Source organism: Capsicum annuum, chromosome 9 (genome assembly GCF_002878395.1).
Source record: "Capsicum annuum cultivar UCD-10X-F1 chromosome 9, UCD10Xv1.1, whole genome shotgun sequence".
In the NCBI taxonomy this organism is placed as follows: Eukaryota; Viridiplantae; Streptophyta; class Magnoliopsida; order Solanales; family Solanaceae; genus Capsicum; species Capsicum annuum.
Window position 1 is genome coordinate 65,003,907 of NC_061119.1, and position 12,180 is coordinate 65,016,086.

Consider the following 12,180-nt stretch of genomic DNA (forward strand, 5'->3'; position numbering starts at 1 on the left):
TATTACAAAAATATATTTCTTTGACATATCTTGGCGACCAAAAAAAACAAGAAAATTCAAATCAAATAATAAAGAATCATTTAAGAACAAAAATAAATATATCTTGTTCCATATGTTCATATAAGATATTATTGTATTTTTCTAAAAGAATTCTCAATTTATAGAAGTTCAAAACTTTTTTCTTCAATAAAGAAATTATATAAATATGATTGATTTTTACTTTTTTCATTAATTATTTATCAATAATAGAATATTTTAAATTCCAAATAAACTAAACTAACACAAATAAGAGTGATTTTTTTAACCTTTTTTAGTTTTTGATAGACTTTTACTTTTCTTTTATTTAATACAAAATAGAGTTCATTTTTAAAAAATATATACATAGTCCTAAAAAAGAGGGGATGGAGAATTCGATTTTAGTTGGGTTTGAAGTCCTAAAATTTATTAAATATTATTAGGTAAATAGTAAAAAGACGTTTTTATCTAAAGGACAATCTTTTATTGAAGGGCAAAAAGTTCAAATCACTTTTCTAAGGGTCCTCACACTTTTAATATATTATAGATATAGATATAGATTATAGATTATAGATATAGATTATAGATATAGATTTTATATATATATATATATATATATATATATATATATAGTGCAGTAAAATTTATGCCGCTTCTGCTTGCTATTGCTAGGCTCTTGATATCTACTAAATTGATATACTGAATCATGGACTCAACACACCAGCTAAGATAGACGATGAGAAACAATAGCCATAGTTACGGATTGGAAAAAGAGAAAAAAAAAATAAAAACAAACAATATATTGATGGAAAAAGAGACATATGAATTTCTAGCTATGTAAAAGAGATATTCTAGCTATGTAAAAGAGACATATGAATTTCTAATTTGATGGAAACAAATCATATAAATACAAACAAAAACCATATAATACAAACATAAAAATAATTAACTAAAGTGAGGGTTATTTTTGTAAACAAACAATATATTTTTACAAACAATGCACTATATATTATTTAGTAACCAAACTAAACCACCACTAAAAAATAATACCAGCATAACTTATCCCAGCACAAATAATCCCATCATATAACTAATCCCGGTATAACTTGTTTTCAAACCAAACGACCCCTTAAGATTTCTTGGTTTAGGTGTTAGCGAAAAGAATTAAGTGTTTGATCTTTTAAACTGAAGAGGAAAAGGTCAATTTTATAAGTTGTGGAAAGGGTGAAAAGACCAAAAGCCCCTAACCCTTAAGTGAAAAAAATAAAATTAGACAAAATTTACACCTCAGTGTGGCACGGCCTTATCACGGAGGTTAACCTCCGTGCCACACCAATATTGTGGAGGTTAACCTTCGTGACACAGTGATATTATGGAGGCACACTGCCTCGGAGTTCCAAAATAGCCCCGAACCCTTTCTGAAAATTTCAAAACTATTCCAAATTACCCTTTTAATATCCCTAAACACAATTCAACTTAAAAATCAATATTACGCATGTGGGAAGGTAAGAAATAAAATAATCAAAATCTTAAGGGGTGTTATAGATAATTCTTTCATTCTTTCGGACTGACATGCTTCACTTTTTCTTCCTCTTTGGAAGCATTGATGGATTATCAACTGTGATTGTATGTTGTTCAGCAGTAGTTTCTACTGTGACATCTACCTGGAAAGCAAGAATTATCAATGCTAATCACAGAGATACAAAAAAATAAAAAAAGATAACTCATCTGTTGGAGGAAATCAAATGGGTCTTCCTATCATTTTAATATATGCCAACAGATGACCTATCTATTGCAATAGATTAGTCATAACAGATAAGTCATCTGTTGGAACACATTCAAACAGAAGAAAGACATGTATGATAATTTTCAACAGATGACTGATCTGTTGGAACAAATTAAAATAGTAGCAAATCTTGATTTAATTTGTCACAATAGATGACCCATCTATTATAATAGTTAGGTCATCTATTGGGACAAATTAAAATAGTAGAAAAACATATTTGATTTTCTCCAACAGATGAGACATCTATTGCAACAAATAATGAATCTAATGCAACAGGTTAGCCATCTGTTGCACCAGATGCCTATATCTGTTTGATAATTTTTAACATATGTGTCATCTATTAAAATATATATTTAGTCTATTTATCTGTTGGAACAGATGATAAATATTTACCTTTTTCAGCTCATGTTGCTCTCCTATGACCCTTGTATATTGCTCAAAAGTGCAAGACAGAGGAGTTGTAATTTTTCTTTTTTTGATGCTTGATAATGGCTTGGAAATTTATTTCTTTTTCCCTTCAGCCTTAACCTCTAATGGAGCGTATGAATCTGAAATCCTCTTTGATTGAATAATACCCCTCTTGGATATTAATTTCTTTACAACATCAGGTAATGCATTAATACCATTAATCACTCCATCATGTTTTGCCTTGCAGTCTTGACATTTGCATGCAAAACATAAGCTAGGAGGGGAAAGATCTCAAAAAGATTGACTACCTTTTTTATGTGAGAAATCTTTAGTATGTCAATTAAAAAGTAGGGGTTTCCCTATATCCACCACCAAAATGAGTAAAACCAGTGTGATTATAATCAATACTTGTTTCTTGTTTCAAAAATTAAAAGAGGATCATCATTAGCCCCAACAGTATCACCATCACCACTACCTCTACCAACAGTTCCATCACCACTAGCACCATCAACAACAACAAGCCCACCCTCTCAAAGTGTTTTTCTTGTGATGGATATTGCTATAACTAATTCATTTTTTATTTTATCAATTACCTTAGGGTTCGATAAAATTTTCATGGATCATAAAGTAAGAAAAAATGACATCTTCAACTCTCAATTGACCAGAACAAGCCACAGATGCACAATCTAAAATAAATCAGTACATATGTTAAAATAATAATTAAATAATTTAAATAAATTATTAATTAAAATAAAAACTTAATTAGAATTAAACTTACTACTTCCTCCAAGGGGTTGAAAAGATCAAGAAATTTTTCTTCTTTATCACTTTTGACCCACAACCATCTTAGAATTCTTAGACATGAAACTTCTTCTTGGTAGTTCACTTATTGTTTAAGATAAGGAATGGCTTCAAATGCCCAAGCCTAAAAAAATTACGCCAATAAATCAAAAGAATTATTTAATATAAAATAAATAAATCATAATAAAAGTAAATATTTACCACGAAAGCTCATGGAAATCCATAAAAGTTGAATGTTTTTGGCATTAATGGAGTTAACAAACATATGATTTTCATTTTAAAGCTTTCATAACCCTAAGGATAGCTATTAAATGCCTTAAGATCCCCAAAGACCTTTATTAAACCAAGTGGAATATTGTTGTTAACGTCTCTCATCCAAAGAATATTATGTACAAACCAAACTATAATGCCCCGAGTCTGCACCCCGGACGTCACACGGTGCTCATAATCCTGAAGGACCACACGCTAACCCATGACTAGTACCTGCTACAAACACTGAATAATAATACTGTAAAAATACAGAAATTAGGTTGAATCTACCATAAGGTTCATAACTGAAATCAAATACTGATAAATAAATACTGAAAACTGAACATCTATCTGAAATACTCTAGCTTGAAAGCCTCTAACTGTCTGAACATGGAGTTGATGGGACAAGTCCCCAACTAACTCCGACTACTGAATATACTAAACAAATGAAATATTGAAATGATAACTCTGTCCTTGAACTATGAGGACTCACCACTAAATCTGTTGCTGATTGTGGAAACTGCTAAGTATGGTCAGGAGCCCGTGTGTCTAAACCTATGATATAAGACATCATAGCGCATAAGAAAGAGTATGCGTCAGTACTTTGAATGTACTGGTATACTAAGTTAGGTAGGCTGATATGTAAGGGTTCATATGCATGAACAATAACTGGATGAGTAACATGAATATAACTGAATGAAAGTGCATGTATATCTAAAACTGCTGTAATTACTAATTACTGGGTGACTATTTCTAACAGTCCTAATTCTGTGGAACCAAACTTAGTTTTGTATTGAGCTGGGTGAATGTGTCTGAAAGTCCTAATTTTGAAAACTGAACCGAGGTTTTATACTGAGTCTGAAACTAAAATTGGAACTGTGGGAGTGTTCATCTAATCGACATACCCTCATTATGAACTGAGTTAGAGTCCAACCTGTGGCCCCGATTGAAAGGGTGTTAGAACCTTGCCAAGGGATACTAACAATGGCTGTGAGTTAACCCTATCTGGCAGGAAGACCTTTCATCAACCCTCACTGGTAGGAAAACTCGTGGGAGATGCATCAACCCTGATCTGGCAGAAAGATATCTCAACCTATGCCGGATACGTAGTTCTGTAACACAGGGATTACTACTAAGGGTCAAACCCTTCACTGACAAAAATGCCCCCATCCCTGGATTCACTCAGTGTTGATTTTTACTTCCAAATGAATGGACATTGAAATAATTTCTAGACTGTTCTAGGCTTGACTGATCTATTACTGATAGTGTTGTCTAACTGAACTGGGCTGAGTTCACTGGGTTTTATTAACTGACTGAATACACTGAGTTCGGTAACTGACTGAGTACTACTGTACATGACATAACTGAGTCTATTCTGAAAGTACTGAAATTCTAGGTAAACAACTAGGTCTTGGGTATGGAATACCCCCAGGACTCGATATCGTAAATAGTAAAACATGGCACAATCTTAAAAGCATGATAACTAGTCACTTTGTCACAATGCGTTCAATAAGGCATTTTTTCAAACACTTGCATGGCATGAACTTGTACACATACTCTTATTTCATGATTCCATCCTTAAACTCACATGACCACTTTATCAAACACTTGGGGAGCATAATTCATGCACATAATAATAATAAACAATGTAGGCATCATGATTACAATTCCAACTCACAATTTCAAGGGGCTTTAAACATAAATCGACATAACACCACACATAGATTAATTACTTCTCATCAATCTTGTCGTAAAATATGGATTGGAAACCCAAATAACATCATAATCTTGAATACAATTAAATTCAACTTGAAATTCATGTAAGCGATCAACTTGTGATTTTTATAAAGAGGTTCTTGAACTCCAAGGGTGGAAGAAAACCCTTGCATGAACACCTAACATACCTTGATTGTTAATTTCGTGAAGATTGGGGTGAGTTCTTGGGACTTGATTCTTGAACTTGGTGAAACTAGGTCTTATTCTTGAGAGAGTTTATGAATAAAAAAAATGAGATTTTCCCCTATAGGATGATTAATTTCATGTTAAGGCTGAATAAGGGTGGGAATATAAACCATTGCCCCCCACAAACTCGGATAAAATAATGCTGGACGGGTCTCTATCGCATCGCAACCCCTACTTAGGTCAAGCGACCATTGCGACACAAACCCTACTCAGGTCAAGAAGCCCTCGTGACGCGACCCTGACCTGGGTCAACTGGCCCTCACGACGCGTGCCTATCACGATCCCTTACTATTTTAGACATTGAAACTCACCCTTACGCTAGTCCAAAATATCTGAAACTTGCCTAAGATGACCTACAAGTGACCCTGATCATAAATTAATTTGAAAATCAACATACTAAGGTCGGAAAGGTCAAAAATAAGACCTTCTATTTTGAAGGCTAAAATGATTCGAAGTCTTGACACTTCGCTGAAATTTTCTAAGCCTGGGGCCTCTTTTGGCATGCTGTTTAGGACGGAAATGACTAGGATTTTGTGGGGTCTTACAATATCTCCACCTTAGGAACATTCATCCTTGAATGAGACTGACTGAACTGAGATTACTAGTTGACTGAGCTTACATACTGAACATGCAAACTGAAGCATGATTACATGACTGAAACTAATGATGTACTGATTTTTCATATTGAACATGCATAACTGAACCATGACTGAATTTTGTTGACATGACTGGGTTGTTTCATGAAGGTATGTATGGTAAGAGAATACTATTCAACTAAACTGATATTAAACTCATAAAGGAAATTTGAACACGGAATTGAGTTAATTCAAGGAAGACTGTTACCTTGAGCTGAGTCTGAGTTTACGGAGAAGAGGTGATGATACTTGGTCTACATGTCTACTTCTTCTTCCCAAGTAGCTCCCTAGACAGATTTATTTTGCCAAAGAACTTTGACAACAAGAACTTTTTTGTTCCTCAGTCTGCAAACCTGATGATCGAGGATTTCGATTGGGATTTCTTCATAAGAAAGACTATTCTGAATGTCTATACCATCTATAGGGACTACAACTGCTGGGTCACCTATGCATTTATTTAGTTAGGAGACATGAAACACTGGATGTATTGAATCAAGGTCTGAAGGCAACTCAAGATCGTAAGCTACCTTTTTGAAAAAGTTGAGGATTCGGTAAGGTACGACATATCGGGGACTGAGTTTCCCCTTATTGCCAAACCTCTTCACTCCCTTCATAGGCGAGATTTTCAAATACACATAATCACCAATCTCAAACTATAGATCTTTTCTTCACACACCTACATACGATTTTTGTCAGCTCTGAGTTGTCTTAAGCCTTTCCCTGACCAACTGAAATTTTTCTAAAGCATCAAATACCAAGTCAGGCCCTACCATTGCGGCTACATCCACTTCAAAAAAACCAATGGAAGATCTACATCTCCTCCCATAGAGCTTCTCAAACAGATCCATCTAAATGTTGGAATAATAGTTGTTGTTATACATGAACTCAATCAAATGCAAGTGGTCATCCCAACTACCCTTAAGTCAATGGAACATGTTCTTAACATATCTTCTAGAGTATAAATGGTCCTTTCTGCTTGACCATCTGTTTGGGGCTGGAAGGTTGTACTGAGGTGAACTTGGGTACCAAGACCCTTTTAGAAGTCTTTCCAAAAGTGAGAGGTGAACTGCGTACCTCTGTCTAAAATGATGGACAACGGAACTCCGCTAAATCTGATCAACTCTCTGACATAGATCTTGGCATAATCCTCGGCTGAATAAGAGGTATAAACTAGTAAGACATAAGCTGATTTGGTCATCCTATCTACAATGACCCAAATCAAATTTTGCTGGCGACGAGTACGGGGCAGACCCGTCACAAATTCCATGTTCACTTTCTCTCACTTCCAAGTAGGAATACTGAACTCCTACATAGCTCTACTAGGCTTCTGATGCTCGATCTTAACTAGATGACATGTCGGGAACTTAGCTATAAATTCTACAATGTCTCTTTTCATCCCACTCCACCAATAGACTTCCCATAAATTGCAGTACATCTTGGTGGCCCCTGGGTGAATCTAGTAACATGCACCATGTGCTTCTGCAAGAATCCACTTTCTCATGACATCCACCCATGGCACACATAATCTACCCTGGCAGCATAACACACCATCTCCCTTTTGGGATAAAAACTCTACTTTCTAATCTTTGAATGACTCTTTTAGTTTAACTAAACTAGGATCCCTGTCCTGCTTTTGTTTTACTTCAAAAACCAGAGATGATTCCGAACTATTTTCTACCCATATGCTACCCTCTACTGAAATGACTAAGCGAACACCTAGTCAGGCAAGCTGATGAACTTCTTGAACTAACTTCTTCTTACCATCCTCCACGTAAGCAACACTACCCATAGACATCCTACTGAGAGCATCAGCGACTATATTGGCCTTACTTGGATGATACAGAATACTCATGTCATAGTCTTTTAACAACTCTAACCACCTTCTCTAACGTAGGTTCAGGTCATTCTAAGAAAACACATACTGCAGGCTCTCATGGTTTGTGAACACATTAACATGTACTCCATACAAATAATGTCTCCAAATTTTTAAGGCAAACACTACAGCAGCTAACTTAAGATCATGGGTGGGATAGTTCTTTTCATGGGGCTTAAGTTGTCCAGAGGCATAGGCTATGACCTTACCTCTCTACATAAAAACACACCTCAAACCAACTCTCAAAGCATCATAATATACCACAAACCCATCTGAACCATCTGGTAAAGTCAAAACTGGGGCTATAGTGAGTCGAGTCTTCAACTCTCGAACACTCTTTTCACAAGAATCTAACCACTAGAACTTGACTTTCTTCTGAGTTAATCTGGACATGGGGATGCAATAAAAAAAACCCTTTCACAAACTATCGGTAATAGCCAGCCAAACCCAAGAAACTCCTGATATTTGATGGAGAGATGGGTCTGGGCTAATTTTTCACTGCTTTAATCTTTTGAGGGTTAACTCTAATGCCATCACCGAAAATGATATAACCAAGAAAAGCTGCTAACCTTATCCAAAATTCATATTTACTGAATTCGGCGAACAACTGATGGGTTCTGAGGGTCTGTAACACTATTCTGAGATGGTCTGTATGATCATGTTCACAGCAGGAGTAGACAAGAATGTCATCAATGAAGACTATAACGAACAAGTCCAAGTACTGTTTGAACACATGATTATCAAGTCCATGAAATTTGTTGGGGCATTGGTAAGACCAAATGACATAATTAAGAATTCGAAGTGACCATATCGAGTTCTAAAAGTTGTTTTTAGAATGTCACCTTCTCTGACTTGGAGTTGATGATAGCCCGATCTAAGGTCTATCTTAGAAAAGTAATTGACACCCTGAATTTGGTCAAACAAGTCATTGATTCTGGGAATTGGATACTTGTTCTTGACTGTAACTTTGTTTAACTAACGATAGTTAATACACATGCTGAGAGAACCATCTTTCTTACGCATAAGTAGAACTGGTGCACCCCAAGAGAATACGATGGGTGTGATGAATCCCTTATCTAGGAGATCTTTCAACTGTTATTTTAACTCTTTGAGTTCTGTAGGAGCCATTCTGTATGGCAAAATAAAGATAGGTTGAGTATCAGTAAGGAAGTCTATTTCGAAGTTAATTTCTCTCTCAGAAGGGACTCCGAGAAGATCTTCAAGAAATACATCTGGAAATTGACATACTACTGAAACTGATTCAAGACTATGAATCTTGGAACAATATTCCTTAACTCAAACAAGATGGTAGACACACCCCTTGTATATTATTTTCCTCGCCCATAGGTAGGAAACAAGTTGAACCCTAAGTGCTAAAGTACTACCCCTTCATTCCAGGACAGGTTCATTCGAAAATTAAAAATAGACAATTTTGTTTTTACAGCCAACTGAAGCATAGCATGAATGAAGTCGATCCATGCCCAGAATAACGTCAAAATCTATCATCTCTAGCTCGACTAAGTCTGCTGATGTAACTTTCTGAGATACCATAATCGAACAATTCCTGTATACCCGTCGGGCTATGATAGATTTACCCACTGGGGTAGAGACTAAGAAGGGTTCTGCTAGGATTTTGGGACTATGAAGTCAACAACTATATAACGAGTTACAAAGAACAAAGAATCTCATGGATCTAGCAACGCATAAATATGTAATGATAAACTTGTAATGTACCAGTGACCACATTAGGAGTACTTTCTTGATCCTGCCGATACTAAAGTGCATAGAATCTGCTAGGGCGCTGCCTACTAGTGGCACTGGAAGTAGTACCCTGCTAATTCGAGCGATCGGACTAAGTTGAGGGGCAGTTATGCTGACTTTGCAAACCCACATAAGGACACTCTCTGACCCTATAGCCTGGTGCCCTATCTTTATTGCCATCTCTGAATATTAGTACTGGAGCACTGGCTGAGGACGAAGCTGGGACTGAAGATTTTGGGCGAAACTGCGAACGATTACCACCTTCTGACTTAGGCTGAGTGAAGTTACAACTACTAATTCTAGCTCTCTTATTCTCCCTATCCTTCTTCTTATTCTTAGCCGCCTCTATCTGCTGAGCATAAATAATGATCGTGTATATGTCCATCTCCTTAATCAGCATTATGGTTCTAAACTCCTTGACCACACTGTTGGACATACCAGACATAAACTTACTCATCTTAGATCTGCTATCTTCTACCACATAAGGGGCATATCTAGCTAACTGAGTAAACTTGAGGGAATACTCCTTCACCGTCATGTTGCCCTATTTTAGATTAATAAACTCTAAAAATTTAGCTTCTCTTAACTACAGTGGGAAGAACCTATCAAGGAAAGCAGTAACAAACTCTTCCCATTCTACGAGCCCTGCATCTGTGCCCTTATCTGCCTTCCAATGCTTAAACCATATGTAACGACCCAAAATCAACCCTCGGGACGCTACACGGTGCCTAGGGTCATAAGTGGCCCCAAGCTAACCCTTCACTTGGCATCACACATAAATAACTGAATAAAATGCATAAAATCAAAAGAATAAGACGGAATATAACTCTAATAAGAATTTGATCAATACCAAAACTGGAGTCACAAAGTTACAACTCAACTTTTTACAACAAAATCGAAACCCACTACATCAACTTTTACCCACTATCTATTAAGCCTCTACTAGTACTGACCATGGGTAGTTGGGTCATGACTCCCAATCACCCCGACTCAATACAACTGAAAAGGAAAATACCACTCATCTCAACCGTATCACTGATACGAGCCCTTGAATCAAAAGGACTCGTCACCTGCCAACTGGAAACTGCAAACTAATCAGACATGGTACATATGCTACAATTTATACCTATATTATGAGACAATATAGCACATAGACGTATATGTGGATCAGCACTTGGGAATGTACTGAGTATATGGGGGTGACTGCACATATATAAAACAGTATCAACCTTCTTCAATCAAATCATAGATGCAATATGGAATGACTCACATAGCTTGAACAAGTATCAAATGTAAAGCTCATAAATAATGTAAAATGAGGCACATAACACAAATCTTGTGAGTCATCATTCTTTAACCTTAAAATCAGAAATCTTCTCATATTCTCAATACTCAAGACCAAAGGGGATTTAAACAATACTATCAACTCATGCATATTCCCCAATGAGAGTAAAACTTCATCAGTGCTCAAGATCTCATAACTCTTTTTGAACTTAAATACTGGGAATTCAGAATCATATCACTTTGAAACATACTTAAAGGCATTTCATTCACTTTAGGAAAATATTTCATTTCAAGCTTTAGGGAAATCATTTAATCTCAAAAGGAAGATACTCTAGTTTAGTGAAAATAACTCATCTCAAGGTTTCATGGGAAAATACCAAATCAAGGGAAAACACTTCCATTTGAAGAGACAATTCATATCAAGGGAATACTTTAGCTAGGAAACCATTTTACAACCTCATTGGTAGGAAAATAGCTCATAGAAGGGAAAATACTTTAGTTTCCGAGGAAGTAGCTGATCTAAAGTTTGAAAGGTAAGGGAGGTTCTCGTAACCAATATAAACCATGCGAGCTACATGGAGTCCAATGTTTTGTCCTCCTAAGAAAGAGACCCCACGTTGGGGAGGAGCGTCATACTCTTTCCAGGGAGTATAACCTGGGTCTAGTGATCAATAACGAAACTCAGCCTCGAGCCCAATATTAACTTGGCCTTAGGCCAAATAATCATAAACTCGACCTCAGGCCAAACCTATGGTGGCACGTAGTTTTGGGGTAAGAAACCGTAGTAGCTTACTCGATGCTAAATACTACTCCCTTTGGATTATATGCGCTCATCTCATAAAAATTCACTTTTAGAATAATCTCATGGTTCACCACGAACCCAATAATCAAATCAATAATCTCATATAGTAAAGTGGATTTCAAAGCTCTCGGACCATTAGGTCAATTCATTTCTCAATCATCTCAAAATACTCAAATCATGGGTGCTTATAGCATAAGAGTTGACAAATTCACAAGTCCCAAATAGGGCTTACTAACCCTAGTTCAATCTCAAGTTAAAGCTCATCAAAAGCATAGTGTATAACATATAGATTCATAAATCATGTGGAAATCTGGGAATTTCAGCAATTTATCTTAAAATCTCAATATAGTCATATGCTTCAATATCTCAAACATTGCAAATTCAAGAAGTAAAATCATGGGGTTTATACCCAGTTGTAAATTCTCAATAAAATATGCAGAAATCATGTCATTTGACTCTTAATTCATGGGAAATATCATGATAATGCATTCAATAATAATGGGTGGAAAACCCCAATTCAAATTCATGTAAAACCTCATAGATTTTAGGAAAATTATGATGTAAATAAGCCTTTGGGCATAAGGGTGAAAGGGTTACCCTTGTT